Genomic DNA, 15,645 nt, shown 5'->3' with positions numbered 1-15,645 from the left:
GGGACGAAGTATAACGTATACATATACAGCCCGCCTATGGTGCCACGCTTGATGCGCGCGGATCCCCGTGGCACGGCTTTACGTGCGCGGGTGTATGAGCGCGCGCACGTACGCGGGGTTCTCGAGAGAACAGCGGAGCTTTCGCGGCTGCCGTCACAGTCAGCTGATCGCCGTGATTACCTTTTCCGCGTCACAGCTGTAGCCGCTGCTGCTGCTTTGTCTAGCCATAATACCTTCCTGCTCGACCGCCGCTTCCTCGTCATTCGTTTCATAGCTGACAGATAAGGCATAAACTGGCGGTCTTGGAAGAGAAAAAAAAAATTAGCCGCTTCGAGGACGCGCGCTCGGAGAAACACGGACGGGGCCCCGAAGGATGATGACTCGCTTTTTGAGGTTTTTTGGAAGAAGGAAGAAATTATGACGAGCTGTTCCGCATGGATGCACCCGTTTACACGCGGACGAGACAGCCGTACTCAAGACGTGCGAGCTCGGTTCTCTCCCAAATGTTTTAGAGCGATGGCTCTTGCAGTTGCGTGGATGGCGTGTATCACCCAGTATAGAAGCGCGAAAGTGGGCGAAGCGCGCGGAGGCAAGGAACTTGTATGAGCGCGCACAGTTTACATTCAGCGTGGTCTCTATACGAGCCTAATATGTGGCAATGTGTATATTTACATATTTTTCATGTTGCTTTCGAATTCAGGACCCGTATTGAAAAATTGAATCAAATCAAGGAGGTTATGAGCGGTGTTAGATATGGGACCTTTTCCTGGGCCTCCTTCGAGTTCACCAGACCACATCGAATCGCGCCACACCTAAGTAAGGAACGCAGAAGCAGACCTACCCCGTTCCCGAAGCGCGGCACGTGCAAACGAGTTGGCGTCCCCCACCTCGTGGGGGACGCCAACTCATTCATCTCTTGGGAGATTCATTCATCTCTTTCGAGCTTCTTGCCACGGGCCGCAGGGTCCGAGTTGCTGCCGGCCCGTAACGACTTTATGACTGTTAATTTCTTTGTACTCTCATTGTAAATAATGTAAATAAACCTCCAGTTTTCATCCCGACGTCCTCCTCAATCTCGGCCGACTCCCGCACCCAACGGCAAGGTCCAAAAATCTGGGGGACAGCAATTGGGATTGTCCTCCAGATCCAACAGCGGTATGACGTATTCAAGAGCTCCAAATTAAGATCGAACCCATGGGGCTCTTTAACGTGCACCTCAATTCAAAGCCTCATCACATTTCTTTTTTTTTTGCATTCCACCGTCATAGGAATTAGGCCGCCGCGATCAGGAAACGAACCCGCGACCTCGTGCTCAGCAGCAGAATGGCATAGCCACTGCGCGACCGCGCAGCGGTTTAGGACCCGCATGCCGAAATAAATTCGTAAGATAAAAAGCATTTCGTAATAATATGCGCTGGCCAATCCTGATACGGGACATATTATTAGCAATGGCGATCGGCCAATGACAGCGGCTGCCGCAAGACCCGTGCACCAGCTCGTGACGACATCGACGACATTTGGCTCGGGGCCCAGTCGGTCGGTACCGGGTTCCGTTCGAGTGCCAAACCACACCTAGCTAAACGCTCTAAATATCCACAGTGGTTCTCATCTGAACTTATAACTGCCTAAAGCATAAAGACCGACTGCTCCGAAAAATCTAGAAGTCGTGTGCCTAATGACTCGTACCTTGCACTCTTGGAAACGAGCGCCTCTGACCGGCCGGCAGAATTTCGGAAGTATATCCGCAAGCGCTCTAGCAAACGAGGAGAGTGTTCTCGCCTGCTCGACTCTGTCGGAGTAGACGTCCGAGCAGTCGCGGATTGTTCTGCTATCCATTTCTCATCCTTACAGTATAACGCTTCAGGTTTCAACGCTGGTGGCAGTGAGCAGCCGATGATGGTTCCTACGTGTAGTGCTGTCTTGTATGATCAGAAGCTCATCAGCGAATGCCTTAATTAAGCGCTTGAAGTCTTCCCCATCCTGTGGCCCTGATGGCATCTCGTCCACAGCTATAAAATCTTACGGCGGCATATTTGCTCCAATTTTTACTATATTTGAGAACTCTTTGAACACACTTCCAATTTCCCTCACATGTGGGAAACTGCTCGTGTTTTTCCTGTATTTAAGTCTGGCTGTAGAACCAATGTCTCGAATTACCACCCGATTTCTCTTCCCCGTACTTCGGCTAAGCTTTCTGAGCTTGCCCTTCGCAAGATATTGCCTTGTACTGCGAAGAACTCATTGATTCCGAGTCGGCGTGGCTTTCTCTCTGGCCGCTCCACTGTCGCAAAAATCGCAAGTTTCATGACGCATACCTGCGCGCCGGTACTTCAGAGGAAGCAAGTTGACACCCTTTACTTGTGACCTCAGCAAAATGTTTGGTGTAATCACCCTCTCACTGCTCCTGGTCAAGCTTACGCACTTTGGGGTTGACTCCTTGGTTGTCAATCTCTAGCGCAGTTACCTTCTTGATAGGTCATGTTAAGTTAACGTCAATGGACAAACGTTTTCTTTGCACATGGCAACTAGCGGCGTCTCTCAAAGATCAGCGTTAGGAACACTTGATTTTTAATTTTTATTAATGACGTTTTTTCTCGCTTATTCAGAATTCTTCTCTCCTTCTATGTGCCGGTGACATCAAATTTTAGAGGAAGTTCATACTGTGGTTGACCGCCGCATCCTGTTTTCTTTTTCTAAATGGTGCAAAGACAATAAGCTCACCTTAAGTGTGGCTAAAACCGAAGTCATGACTTTTACTCGCAAAACAGCAAGCATTTTTAAAATCTTATTCTGGAGATTCTGTATCATTGTGTCAGGTCTGCCAGATCAATGATCTCGGCGTACTTTTTGATACAACCTTACACTTTTCTGCTCACACTAAGCGCGTTGCATTGTGGGGTACGCGCTCTCTTGGCTGTGCTTGCAAACTATCGAGACAATCCGATTCTCCTTAACCTTTCTGTGGACGTACTGATCGGCAGGCCTATCGCCTGCTTATATGCCTTTCTGATCATTGTGTTGATTTTATGGAATTCCGTCGCGTTGACTACTGCGTACGGAATCGCGTAAGTTATTCGAGACAAGACGAAAGCTTGAACAAGCCGAAGCGTGTGCGCCTCCCCCATGCCCCTTGCCTTGGTTGTTATTCGCCGTCGTAGCAGCGAACAAGGCTGGCGGTTACGGAAGCGGGGAGGTACATCCTCTAACTCCTGGGGCTCTCTGCCCCTCTCAGCCATCCGCCGCCTCAGACTGTGAGATTAGCCCATGCCATCCGGAGCAACATCACCGTACGTCCTCTACCTCGCAACATGCACCCAGTCCACCACGCACAGCACAGGGAGGACCAGGCTCTGGCCATGCTCAAGCAATACGAGACTTTATCCTCTACAGCATACACGGGCGCGGGGTCTTACCCCAGACGCGCAGCCGCAACAGCCGCTGTAGTTTTTTTCATTTATTGATACTGTCAGCCCAACTTTGGGCTATTACAGGAGTGGTAGGTCACAATACAAGCAAAAATATATTTACACGATAAAGAAAAATACAAAGAAAAAGTACATTTTGGGGAATGCACTGATAGTAGCACCATGGCAAATGCAGCATGTAATACAATACCCAGGTGTACAGCATAACCATTAGGCCAAGTTATGGTATGCGTACACATGTGCCTTTGACATTTTCAAGAAAATCGCGTAAAGATGACGTCCTTACTATTGAGTCTGATAATAGATTCCATTGTTTTATTGCTCTCGGAAAGAAGCTGTATTTAAAACAATCATTGCGAGTAATTGGAGGAGGGATATACATACTGTGGCGATGACGAAAATAGTTACTAGGAGAGAAGTGAAAATAGTTATCTTTATCAATTTTAACATGGCCATGAATAATAAGAAAAAGAAACTTCGAACGGTCATTCTCAGTTCTAAACTCTAGAGAAGGAAGTTCAGCAAGTTCACATAACTGGGTAGGAGAGTGGGAACGACGATATTTGTTAAAAATAAACCGTGCAGCAAGCCGCTGAATTTTATCCAGCTTAGACTGATTAGATGAAGTGTATGGGTCCCACACAATTTTTGCATACTCCTTAACCGATCGAATCGAAGTTTTATATGCCAGGCATTTTACTTCAGGGGTAGCATTATACAGATTTCTTCTAAGCGACCACAAGGCTTTCTGGGCCTTGGTAAATACATAATCAACGTGTTCATTCCAACGCAAATCCGAGGTAAGCTTTAAACCCAAGTATTTAAATGTTGACACTCTTTTTAACGCGACACCTTCAAGGGAATAATTGTAATCAATAATACTTCGTTTTCTGGTGATAGACATGTAAACCGTTTTGTCAGAGTTCAGAACCATTTGCCAGCTGTCACACCAGTTTTTTACGTTTTGCAAATTTGAATTTAAATCCGTCTGATCGGCAGGTGATTCGATACGGTTATATAATACGCAATCATCTGCGAAGAGTCTGATGGGAACTGTAATGTCATGCGGCATGTCATTGATAAATAATAAAAATAACAGGGGGCCCAATACACTTCCTTGGGGTACTCCAGACTCCACAGGCGAAAAGGAAGACCGGTATCCCTCACATGCGACAAATTGGTCTCTATGACTTAGGTAGGAGGAAAACCATTCAGATAAGCGAGGGTTTTTGAATATAGTTTTAATTTTTAATAGCAACTTTGGGTGCGACACCTTATCAAAAGCCTTGGCCAGATCTAAGAATATTATGTCTGTTTGGCCTCGGTTATTTATTGTATATGCGAGATCGTGAACAGTCTCTATTAGTTGAGTCACTGTAGAGAGTCCCTGACGGAACCCGTGTTGGCATTTGTTTAGGATATGGTAGTTGTCAAGGTAGACCAATAATTGCTTAGATACGATATGTTCAAGTAGTTTTGAACAAGTGCTAGTAAGGGAGATTGGCCTATAATTTTTAACGTCTGATTTGCTGCCACGTTTATGAATTGGGATAACTTTAGCACGTTTCCATGCCCTGGGAAAGGAACACTGGTTAATAGGTGCCTGAAAAATTACAGTTAGAAATTTTAAAACCCACTCTGCATACCTTTGTAAAAGTTCATTAGGAATTCCCTCAGGCCCCGTACTTTTTTTACTGTTCATGTGGAGTAAGAGGTTAAATACACCCTGTTCGTCAATTTTTACGTCTTGAAAAGGCGGCCTTTCAGATTCATCTGTAAAATCAGGCAGGAAGCCATTATCGCGTGTGAAAACTGACGAGAAGAAAGAGTTGAAATCCTGTGCCTTCTTTAGAGCGCTATCTCCAGTTTCATGCGAACGAGAAGCAGCTGGGGGGTTAATATATCGCCAAAATTTTTCGGGGGCGTTTTTGCGAAAAGATTGTAATGTGACATTATAGAATCTATTTTTAGATTCTTTGATTAGCCCTTTTAATTCGCGACTCATACTAGAAATGCAGCTTTTGTCAATTGGCTGGCAATTCTTTGAAGACGACTTTCGCTTCCGTGTTAGCTTTCTTTTTTGCATGAATTATCTCTCTGGTTATCCAGGGATTTTTTCGTTTAGTTGTTTTTAAACGTTTTGGGACAAAGCTTTCCACACAGGGCGCGACCATGTTGGAAAAGAAATTCCATAGCTCGTCCACGCTTGCGCCAGAGTGGACAAGACCTAGGAACTTATCTAACGAGACTTCGAGGTAATCTAAAATAGATACATCATCGGCTAATGTAAAATTCAAGAACGGTATTTTTGATGCAGGGAAGAGTTTGCGCACAGACAAATTTAAAGACGTCACTACCATTTTATGGTCCGAAATACCGTCCTCGATGTCACAGCTCATAATAAAAGAACATAGGCGATTTGAAACGAAAACAAGATCTAAAATCATTGGAGTTTCCGCGCCCACTCTTGTGAAGCCAAACACAATTTGAGTCAGGTTATAATTAAACGCAACATTTAATAACTGATCAGAACTCCGTACTTCGGTTCCTCCTGAAGAATTCGACGCCCAATCAATTCCAGCCAAATTAAAATCGCCCGCAAGGCATATGTTTTTCATCTGGATGCATGTGCAAATTTCATAAAGGCTTCCAAGTTTTCTAGTACTTCTACAGGGGAGTTGGGAGGCCGGTACACACCACCGATTAGCAAATTACGGTCATTCAAGATAGTTTTAATCCAGACTGTTTCGAGATTGCCTGGATTATTAAGTACCGTAAAAGGAATGTCGCTTTTCAGAAGTATAGCTACCGCACCCCCTGTAGTGCGCCGATCCTTTCTTATTATGGAATATCCGAGGGGCGTTACCTCAACATCAGTCACATCCGGGTACAGCCATGTTTCTGTTATTACCATTGCATCTGGATCGTGCTCTATTACAATGCTTTCTAGGCTATCTTGTTTGTTAAGTACGCTCCTTGCATTCAGGTTAATGACCTTAAAGCATGCATATTGATTTTGGTCGAGTCAGTCGGCACCCGAAGCCGAACGAAGCGCGGCCTCAGGAGCCTGGTGCGCGTATCGGCGGCTGTTAACCTCATCCCAGGCGTAGAGCACATTGTTAACCTTTATCTTGTCAAAAGCCCATGTTACCTTGGCTCCGGTTTTCCTCTCCTCAGTTGTCGACTTCCACAAGTTTTTCCGAGCAGTAGCAACTCATTTAGAAAAATCTTCTTGCACGCTGAACGGGGTTCCCTTTAATTTTGAGCAGTTTTTAAATATTTTAGTTTTTTCCCTGAAGTCCCCTACTCGGAGTATCACTGGTCGACATGTTCCTGGGACCTTCTTGCCCATCCGATGAATTCTTTCGATAGAGTTAAGTTTTTGTTTTAAAATGTTTCCAAACACATCGTCATTAACCTTTCGCAGCAGTATTTCCTCAGTTTCAAGTCTGGCCTCTTCTATTCCTCTAACGATAATGTTATTGCGCTTTGAACGATTTTCGAGATCGTCGATTCGTTCTGACATTTGAAGGAATTGATCATCGAGATTTCTCACAAAACCTTCAAAAGTAACAAGTCGGGTGTTGGTGTCTTCAACGCACTGTAGTTTAGATTCGATTGTTTCCAGTCGTTTCTGGACAACCGAAATGGCTGTCTCTGAGGTTAACTGCTTCACCTGAATTTCAAAAATTTTAGCAAGGATTTCTTTCTTCGTGTTTAGCATTTATTTCACCATATCCTCAAGAGGCCCAGGATTCTCTTAAACATCTGATAGTTTTAGAAGTAGGCATGCTACTGAGAAACATTCACTCGCACAATTTACAAGCGTGTGTGGACACGGCAACACCACTATGCAAGGATAATTACTACGAAAGCCGTATTTTCGGTCACCAACCTGCACAAAAAGCGGAGTGTCAGGCGACATAGCCACGGCGGTGTTGCCGTGTCCACTGAAGAGCGACGAGCCAGAATCGTCCTTTATAGCTGCCAGCCTGACTGTCACGTGATCTCCAGTTGACGTCAATGTGCTCGAACTAGCTGCGCCGTACGACGTATCCACGTGCGGTGGATACGCAGTCTTGATCCATGTTGTATGATCGCAAACGTCTGCAGAAACTACCACCGTAGGCACGTTGTACGCAGGCCCGCGACGATGATAAGCGTTGCTCCCACAGGTCGCAGCAAAAGAAAGGATCCCAAAAAGCACCTGCACAAAAAGCGGGGTGTCAGGCGACATAGCCACGGCGGTGTTGCCGTGTCAACAACTCGTCGACAAAGAACATCGGAGCAGCATTTCGCTCACCCATACCATCACCTCCAAGCCGAGGAAGCGGCCATAGCCCTCGCGCTCTCCCAAACCGAGGTTGAAGTCATAGTGACCGACTCCCAACAGGCGTGCCGCAACTTTGCTAGCGGCAGAATTCATACCACTACGCTCAAGATCATCAATCAAAAACCGCCATCAAGATCAGTCATGATCATGTGGGCGCCAGTTCATCACGGCATTCCTGGCAACGAGGTCGCCAACCACGTGGCTCGAGATGTGACCCACCAAGCCGACGCCGAGGAATCTGAACCCGAGCGCATGCACCCCCTAGTCTGGTACCAAGACATCACACGACACTACAAGCTAACCCGCAGAACACATGCACCCCCACACAAGTGGGGGTACATATGCATCTGCCCAGGAGCGATTCCTCCGAGCTCTGCATGTTAATACATTCCCCCACCCAACCAGAAATCACCTCATAGCCCCTACACAATTCTTTCCGCAATGCCGCTTCTGGGCAGAGCCCAGGTCCCTCAGGCACATAGTAGGGAGTTGGAGAGAGGCACCATTAAATCCTCCGAACCTTTACCACACCAACGAGCTTTTTAGAGAGCCTTGGCCAGCTCCGACCTCGAGGATCAGCAACGGCTGATTGCGAGGGCCCAGGACGCGGCCCGAGTTCAAGGCATTCTGGAATGAGGACGCCTCTCTGAAGCTGCGTTTACCTAATAAAAATGTTTATTCTCTCTCTCTCTCTTTCTCCTTAACCTTTCGGCAAGTTATACGCAATCAGTCTTCCTCAACTCGAGTAGGCGTCGGTCGTCTGGAATAGCTTTTCTATATCCAACAGGGATATTATAGCTCAGGCTGAGAAAAAGAAATTTCAAAGCCTATATTATCACCGCTTTGCTAACACTAAGCCTTGTTCTAGCATTGTCGGATTATTCACATTGCCCTTACTTCGCTGCCGACGTAATCGTGCTGATCATCTGTTTCTTTTCAACCTCCTTCACGGCACCGTTACCTTTCCCGAAGTCGTCTGTTGTATCATGTTTCGTATTCCGCGCAAGATCATCAGAGAACATAAAACTTTCCATGTTCCTGCCTGTCATCACCAACACTCAACCGTCCTCAGTATGCAGTCTTTATAACGCTTATTTTAATCATCGCGACATTTTTCAGAACTCACTGTCATGGTTCTTTTCCGAGTTTTGCGTTGTTGTTTCCCAGTTTCCCACATTGTTCAACTGTCTTTCTCCTCCTTTTTCCTTGGTATTTACCTTGCGTTTTGCTTTATGTACACTGTATTCATAATTGTTTTTTTTATTAATTGTGTCTTTTTTTTCTTATATTTCCCTGTATTTTTTATGTATATGCATGGCGCCAGCACTCAGACCATAGGGTTGTTCCTGGGCAGGTTTAATACTTTAATTGTTAATTATTATTACAGCGAAGCTGCAATAATGTAAACAATTAATTTGTTCACGGTCGTCAGTTTTCGTGTCCGTCCGTGAACGAACATTGTAATCATCAGCAATTGGCTCATACCCCCGTAAGGCAGAGGCTACAAGCGCTCAGCAAAGTGAAGCGAACAGTGCATGCATTCATTAACCCATATAACACAGAGAACAGCATACGTATCAAAAAGAACAAGCTCGAAACAAGCATCCGAACCATCATTAAAGCACTGCATACCGTCCTCAGCAGTTGTAGTGGTGGTTTTGCAACAGCTTCCCTGGACATCCACTTTTGCAGGGCCGGGATGGCGAGTCAATTATTACAGTTATTGTTTTCTTATTGTCATTATTACTGTTGCTGTTATTGTTGTCGTCGTCGTCGTCGTCGTCCTCGTCGTCGTCGTCGTCGTCGTCGTTGTTGTTGTTGTTGTTGTTGTTACTTTTTCCTCTTAATTTCTCACGTTTATCTTGACATATTCCGGCCCAGAAACGTAATAAGAAGCACGCGACGCTGGGGTAGTTGGTTCCACAAGACAGTTAACGGTAAGACATCGCAGCAAATGCATTGTTGTAATCGCACCGCTGGCCCGAGTTGTTGGGGTCTCGGTGCTGACGCCCGTTATTGCCAATGGGTCGCAAGCCCCAAGGGTAGCGTTGGCCTGGCGGCCTGGGGCACTGGAAGCATCCGAAGGTCCCGGCAAAGCATGAGAAGACTGGTAACAGAACAACTTGTTTATTCTAACATAGCAAAAGAGCGGCCGGTCAGTTCGACCGAAGTGGAGAGACGGGAGAGCACGTAACTCAACAGTACAAATCGGAGCCTCTCTCCTGGCGTCCGGGGGCAGCTGCTCTTATACTCCCGGCGTCGCGGTCCAAAAGGGAAGGAGGGAAGGTCACGGGATGAAGGTCACGGGACGGCGCAGCAGGAGCCCACGACGGCGCGAACTGTCGGGCCGAGAGACCTGCTGAACCGAGTGTAGTGACGCATCGCCAACCCTCACCCACACGACGGCGCGAACAGTTGAGCCGAGAGACCTCCAGGCTCCTCATTCGGGGAACTCCGCTCCCCGGCTGCCGCGCTTTGACAAGCGAGGGCACACACACACACACACGCACACACGAAGACACGTGGCACTGAAACACGCCTGGACACGCTTGGCGGGTAGGCGTCGCGGCGGCGTCGGACGGGCCAAAATGTCCGCCGCTTTGAACAAAGCCCCGGCGTCCGTTGCATCCGCGCCGGCATTACCGCGCGTTGTAGGCGAAACGTAACAGACCGCCCCGCCGGGGGAAGGAGATCCCGATGGTCAGGGGACTGCATCCGCTGTCCGGAGGGATGTCGCTCGATGATGCTCATAACCGAAGTTGGGCGTCCCTGGGCGTTTCTTGAGCGCAGCGCACAGAGAAGGCCTCGTTCTCACGTTCAGGTGCACACAGGACACTGCAAAGTGACTTCGGGAGAGTTGACATTTTTGTTCTCGTTTCCGGCAAGCGTTAGAACCACGCCAAAAGTCAACCGCTCAGTCAGCAAGCACGGCACAACCCTCACTAAGCCCTGCCAGGCTCTTTCCCCTTTTATACTGCTGCCTAGTTCCTTACAGTAGTTTAGCAGCACTCAGAACGCGTCCACAAATCGGAAAAATTGCACTAAAAAGCACATCATCACTTTGAAACACTACACAAAAGCAATAAGTTAAAAAAAATCCTGCCTCAGGAAGAAAAACATCAGTAACAAGCAATTTTGAGGCTGATTCCCACGTTAGGGGCTTCGACTTAAGCCATCGGCGTTACCGTTGAGACTCCCCTTTTTGTAACGCACCTCAAAGGAATATTGTTGCAAAGCGAGGCTCCAGCGCAGGAGGCGGCCATTTTTGGGAGAGATGGTCTGCAGCCATTGGAGAGGGCAGTGATCCGTTTCAATGATAAACCTCGAGCCAGCTAGGTAACATGACAATTTCTGAACGGCCCACACGATACACGCACACTCTTTCTCGGTGGCGCTATACGCCTGCTCACGACTCGTCAGCTTACGACTAGCATACAGGACGGGGTGTTCTACTTCTCCATTTTCCCGTTGGCACAGTACAACGCCCATGCCTCGCTCACTAGCATCACACTGAACAACGAACCCTTTTGTGTAGTAGGGCGATCGTAGCACAGGCTGGCTTGTTAGGGCGCTCTTTAGGGCGCTAAAAGCTCTTTCCTTCGTCTCATCCCAGACGACTGTTTGCGGCTCTGTCTTTCTTAGAGCATCCGTCAAGGGAGCCGCGATATCAGAGTACCTGGGGATGTACCTCTGATAGTAGCCGGCGACACCTAAGAACGACCGAATATCGGTCTTCGTACGCGGTTGCGGGAAGTCTCGCACAGCGGCCACCTTTATTTCAGAGGGGCGGCGACGACCCCGACCAATCACGTGTCCGAGGTAGACAACCTCGGCCTGTGCTAACTGGCACTTGGGAGCCTTGACTGTCAAGCCCGCATCGCGCAGGCGGGTTAGCACTGCCCGCAAGTGCGCCATATGTTCCGGCCAGGATGCGGAGAATATCGCTACGTCGTCTAGATACGGTAAAGCGAATTCTTGCTGTCCCCGCAACACTTTATCCATGAGGCTTGAAAAGCAGTATGGCGCGTTCTTCAAACCAAAACTCAAAACTTTAGGACGGAATGTCCCCATGGGTGAAATGAACGCCGCATACCTACTAGCCTCTTCTGTAAGTGGAACCTGCCAATAACCCCTGACAAGATCTAGGGTGGAAATAAACTGAGCGCTACTCACTCTCTCAAGGCGCTCCTCGATGTTAGGGATCGGATAAATTTGATCCTTAGTGATGGAATTAAGCCTGCGGTAGTCGACGCAAGGACGAGGTTCCTTGCCCGGTACCTCAACTAAAATCAAAGGGGAGGTATAATCACTCTCACCCGCTTCAATAACACCGAGCTGTAGCATTTTCGTTACCTCAGCCTCCATAATATCGCTCTGGCGGGGTGACACCCGGTACGCCTTGGATCGTACTGGCTCTGGGGAGGTAAGTTCTATGTCATGAGTAAGGACAGAAGTCCTACCAGGCCTCTCAGAGAACAGACCTTGAAACTCTTGTAAGAGCTGGTGTAGTTCTGTTTTCTGCTCAGGCGACAGCGATGCTTTACTTATTAAGTCACTAATGACTTGATCGGTGTCTTTCCTGTTCGTCACTGAGCCTAGTCCCGGAAGCTCGACCGGAAGCTCTTCTAACTTTCCCGCATCGGGATTTTCCTCTCCAGTATCTGGTGCCTTTAACGCTACAGGCTCAATTTTATCCCGTTCGGGCGTGCTCTGAATACTAGCTTGCTGCGCCTCTGACCCTTTTTCATCGTTTAACAACGTCGACCCCACAACTACCGCCTTTGCAGCGAGCTCCCGAACCTTCGATCTGGTTAAGGCCTGAACGCTAGCTTCACCAAACAAAAGCCCCTTCTCGCGCAGGAGGTGATCGGACCTGTTCGAAAATAGGTACGGGTACTGGGCGGGCAGCATAGATGACACTGCGGCCTCCGTCTCAAGTGCTCCGAAAGGTCCTTCAATAAGCACTTTTGCTACCGGCAGACACACGCTATGAGCTTCCACTGCTTGCTTGATCCATGCGCACTCGCCCGTGAACATATCGGGTTCTACGTAAGAGGGATGAACTACATCCATCGTGGCTGCGGTATCGCGAAGCACTCGGCACTCTTTCCCGTTCACGAGGAGGTCTCGCATGTAAGGCTCGAGAAGCTTGATGTTCTCGTCAGTGCTGCCTAATGAAAAAAACACGACTTTTGGTTTTGTTTCTGGGCACTGCGCCGAAAAGTGACCCGGCTTCTGGCACGTATAACACAGGCGCGCTTGCCTCGCCTCGAACCGCTTTCTGCGTTCGGCTTCGGTTGCCGCCGTCTCCTTACGTTCGGTCGGACTGCTTTCACTCGCATCCGAACTACGTGTGTCCCCCTTTGCTCTCATGGGCGTGAACTTTGGCCTCTCAAACTTGGAGCCAAATTCACCCTTTTGACCGTCCTTAGCTCCGCGAGCCCGACGCGTCACAAACTCCTCGGCTAGCTCAGCGGCTCTAGCCACCGTACTAACGTCTGGCCTATCCAAGACCCAGTACCGCACGTTCTCAGGTAACCGACTATAAAACTGTTCTAGCCCGAAACACTGCAGAACTTTCTCATGGTCACCAAACGCTTTCTCTTCTTTGAGCCACTCCTGCATGTTTGACATAAGCCTGTACGCAAACTCTGTATATGACTCACTTTTGCCTTTCTCATTTTCCCGAAACTTCCGACGGAACGCCTCCGCTGACAGCCGGTACTTTTTTAGCAGACTCGATTTCACTTTGTCGAAATCCTCTGCCTCCTCTCTCTCCAAGCGAGCGACTACGTCGGCCGCCTCGCCGGGTAGCAAAGTGAGCAAGCGCTGTGGCCACGTTTCCCGAGAGAACCCCTGCTTCTCGCACGTTCGCTCAAAGTTAACCAGGAACAAACCAATGTCCTCTCCAAGCTTAAACGGCCGCATCAGGTCAGTCATTTTGAACAATACTCGTTCTCCTGCACCGTGTGCCTGACTTCCATTACGAGCGCGTTCCATCTCTACCTCGAGACGCTTCATTTCCAAAGCGTGTTGACGGTCGCGCTCTTCTTTTTCTTTCTCTTTTTGTTCTTTAAGTTCACGCTCATCTTTCTCTTTCTGTTCTTTAAGTTCAAGCTCCCTCTCCTCAATGGTCTCAAGGCATTCCGACAGCTCGTCATCCTCAGCTTCTAACTCAAGAATAGCCCTTAGCAGTTCTGGTTTTCTGAGTTTGTCTGAGACATCCAGACCCAACTCTCTTGCAAGCTCCAGCAATATCGGTTTGCGCAACGACTTCAAATCCATGGCTGCTCTGAATGCTGCTTTCTCTACTGCCTACTATTGTCTTGCCGCAAACTAACCCGGTAGCAACGACAACCACAATTACCAGCTCTGTTTCTAACACTAACAAAAGCCTGGCAAAACTCAGAAGAAGAAAGTCCCGCACTCACCAAACCTTGCAGCCAAGACTTCAGCGCAGTCGTTCCGCTGCAGGCAACCAGTCATCACACAGGGCTCGTTGCACTGCTTCCGGATGGTCGTTGTGCTGCTCAGCATACAGTCAACCGCATCTCTTCGCTGCTGGCCTCCGTTGTCGCGATCTCACCGCTGGCAACCAGATGTTGTAATCGCACCGCTGGCCCGAGTTGTTGGGGTCTCGGTGCTGACGCCCGTTATTGCCAATGGGTCGCAAGCCCCAAGGGTAGCGTTGGCCTGGCGGCCTGGGGCACTGGAAGCATCCGAAGGTCCCGGCAAAGCATGAGAAGACTGGTAACAGAACAACTTGTTTATTCTAACATAGCAAAAGAGCGGCCGGTCAGTTCGACCGAAGTGGAGAGACGGGAGAGCACGTAACTCAACAGTACAAATCGGAGCCTCTCTCCTGGCGTCCGGGGGCAGCTGCTCTTATACTCCCGGCGTCGCGGTCCAAAAGGGAAGGAGGGAAGGTCACGGGATGAAGGTCACGGGACGGCGCAGCAGGAGCCCACGACGGCGCGAACTGTCGGGCCGAGAGACCTGCTGAACCGAGTGTAGTGACGCATCGCCAACCCTCACCCACACGACGGCGCGAACAGTTGAGCCGAGAGACCTCCAGGCTCCTCATTCGGGGAACTCCGCTCCCCGGCTGCCGCGCTTTGACAAGCGAGGGCACACACACACACACGCACACACGAAGACACGTGGCACTGAAACACGCCTGGACACGCTTGGCGGGTAGGCGTCGCGGCGGCGTCGGACGGGCCAAAATGTCCGCCGCTTTGAACAAAGCCCCGGCGTCCGTTGCATCCGCGCCGGCATTACCGCACGTTGTAGGCGAAACGTAACAGCATACAGGCAGATAGGAATGAACACCGTTTTGTGGTGTGTGTGCGTTCCTATACTGTCTGCCCTTGTTTCCTGCGCTGTTTTACCGCCAAATACATAACATACAAAACGGCGTCGCCGCACCTTCGTTCCGTATTCTGCACCTGAAGTTGCTGGCTCTGCCGAAACTCGATCCCGACATCTGCAAGACTCGCAATAACTTCGAAGTCGTTTCAAACAGAGGCATGGCATCTGCGCAATTCTCGCACAACTGTGCGATGGCGAGAACAGCTAAGGCGCCGGCATTGCCATCGCGTGCCCTTCAGAGCCCACGCTCATCGCACGCTGCTCGCGAAGACCGCGGGGCGCTTTTCGATAATGACCCAAAAAACCGCCGCAGCCCTTGATCAGTACGCGCCGCCGTGCGCAACACGTGTGGGCAGACACGTGTCCAGTCACGCGACCGTCGCGCGGCCCTTCTTTTTCGATCGTGTTCGAAAGGGAGCACGGGGTTATGGGGTGTGCCGGTGGGGGGATACTAATCTCTTCGGAGCTTTTGCAAGCGCGTGCACGAGTAGTGTACGCGGGACATACGGTGTTCCG

The sequence above is a fragment of the Dermacentor andersoni genome, chromosome 1, assembly GCF_023375885.2.
Source record: "Dermacentor andersoni chromosome 1, qqDerAnde1_hic_scaffold, whole genome shotgun sequence".
NCBI lineage: Eukaryota > Metazoa > Arthropoda > Arachnida > Ixodida > Ixodidae > Dermacentor > Dermacentor andersoni.
The sequence above is the reverse complement of the archived record's forward strand: the minus strand, read 5'-3'. Positions refer to the sequence as shown.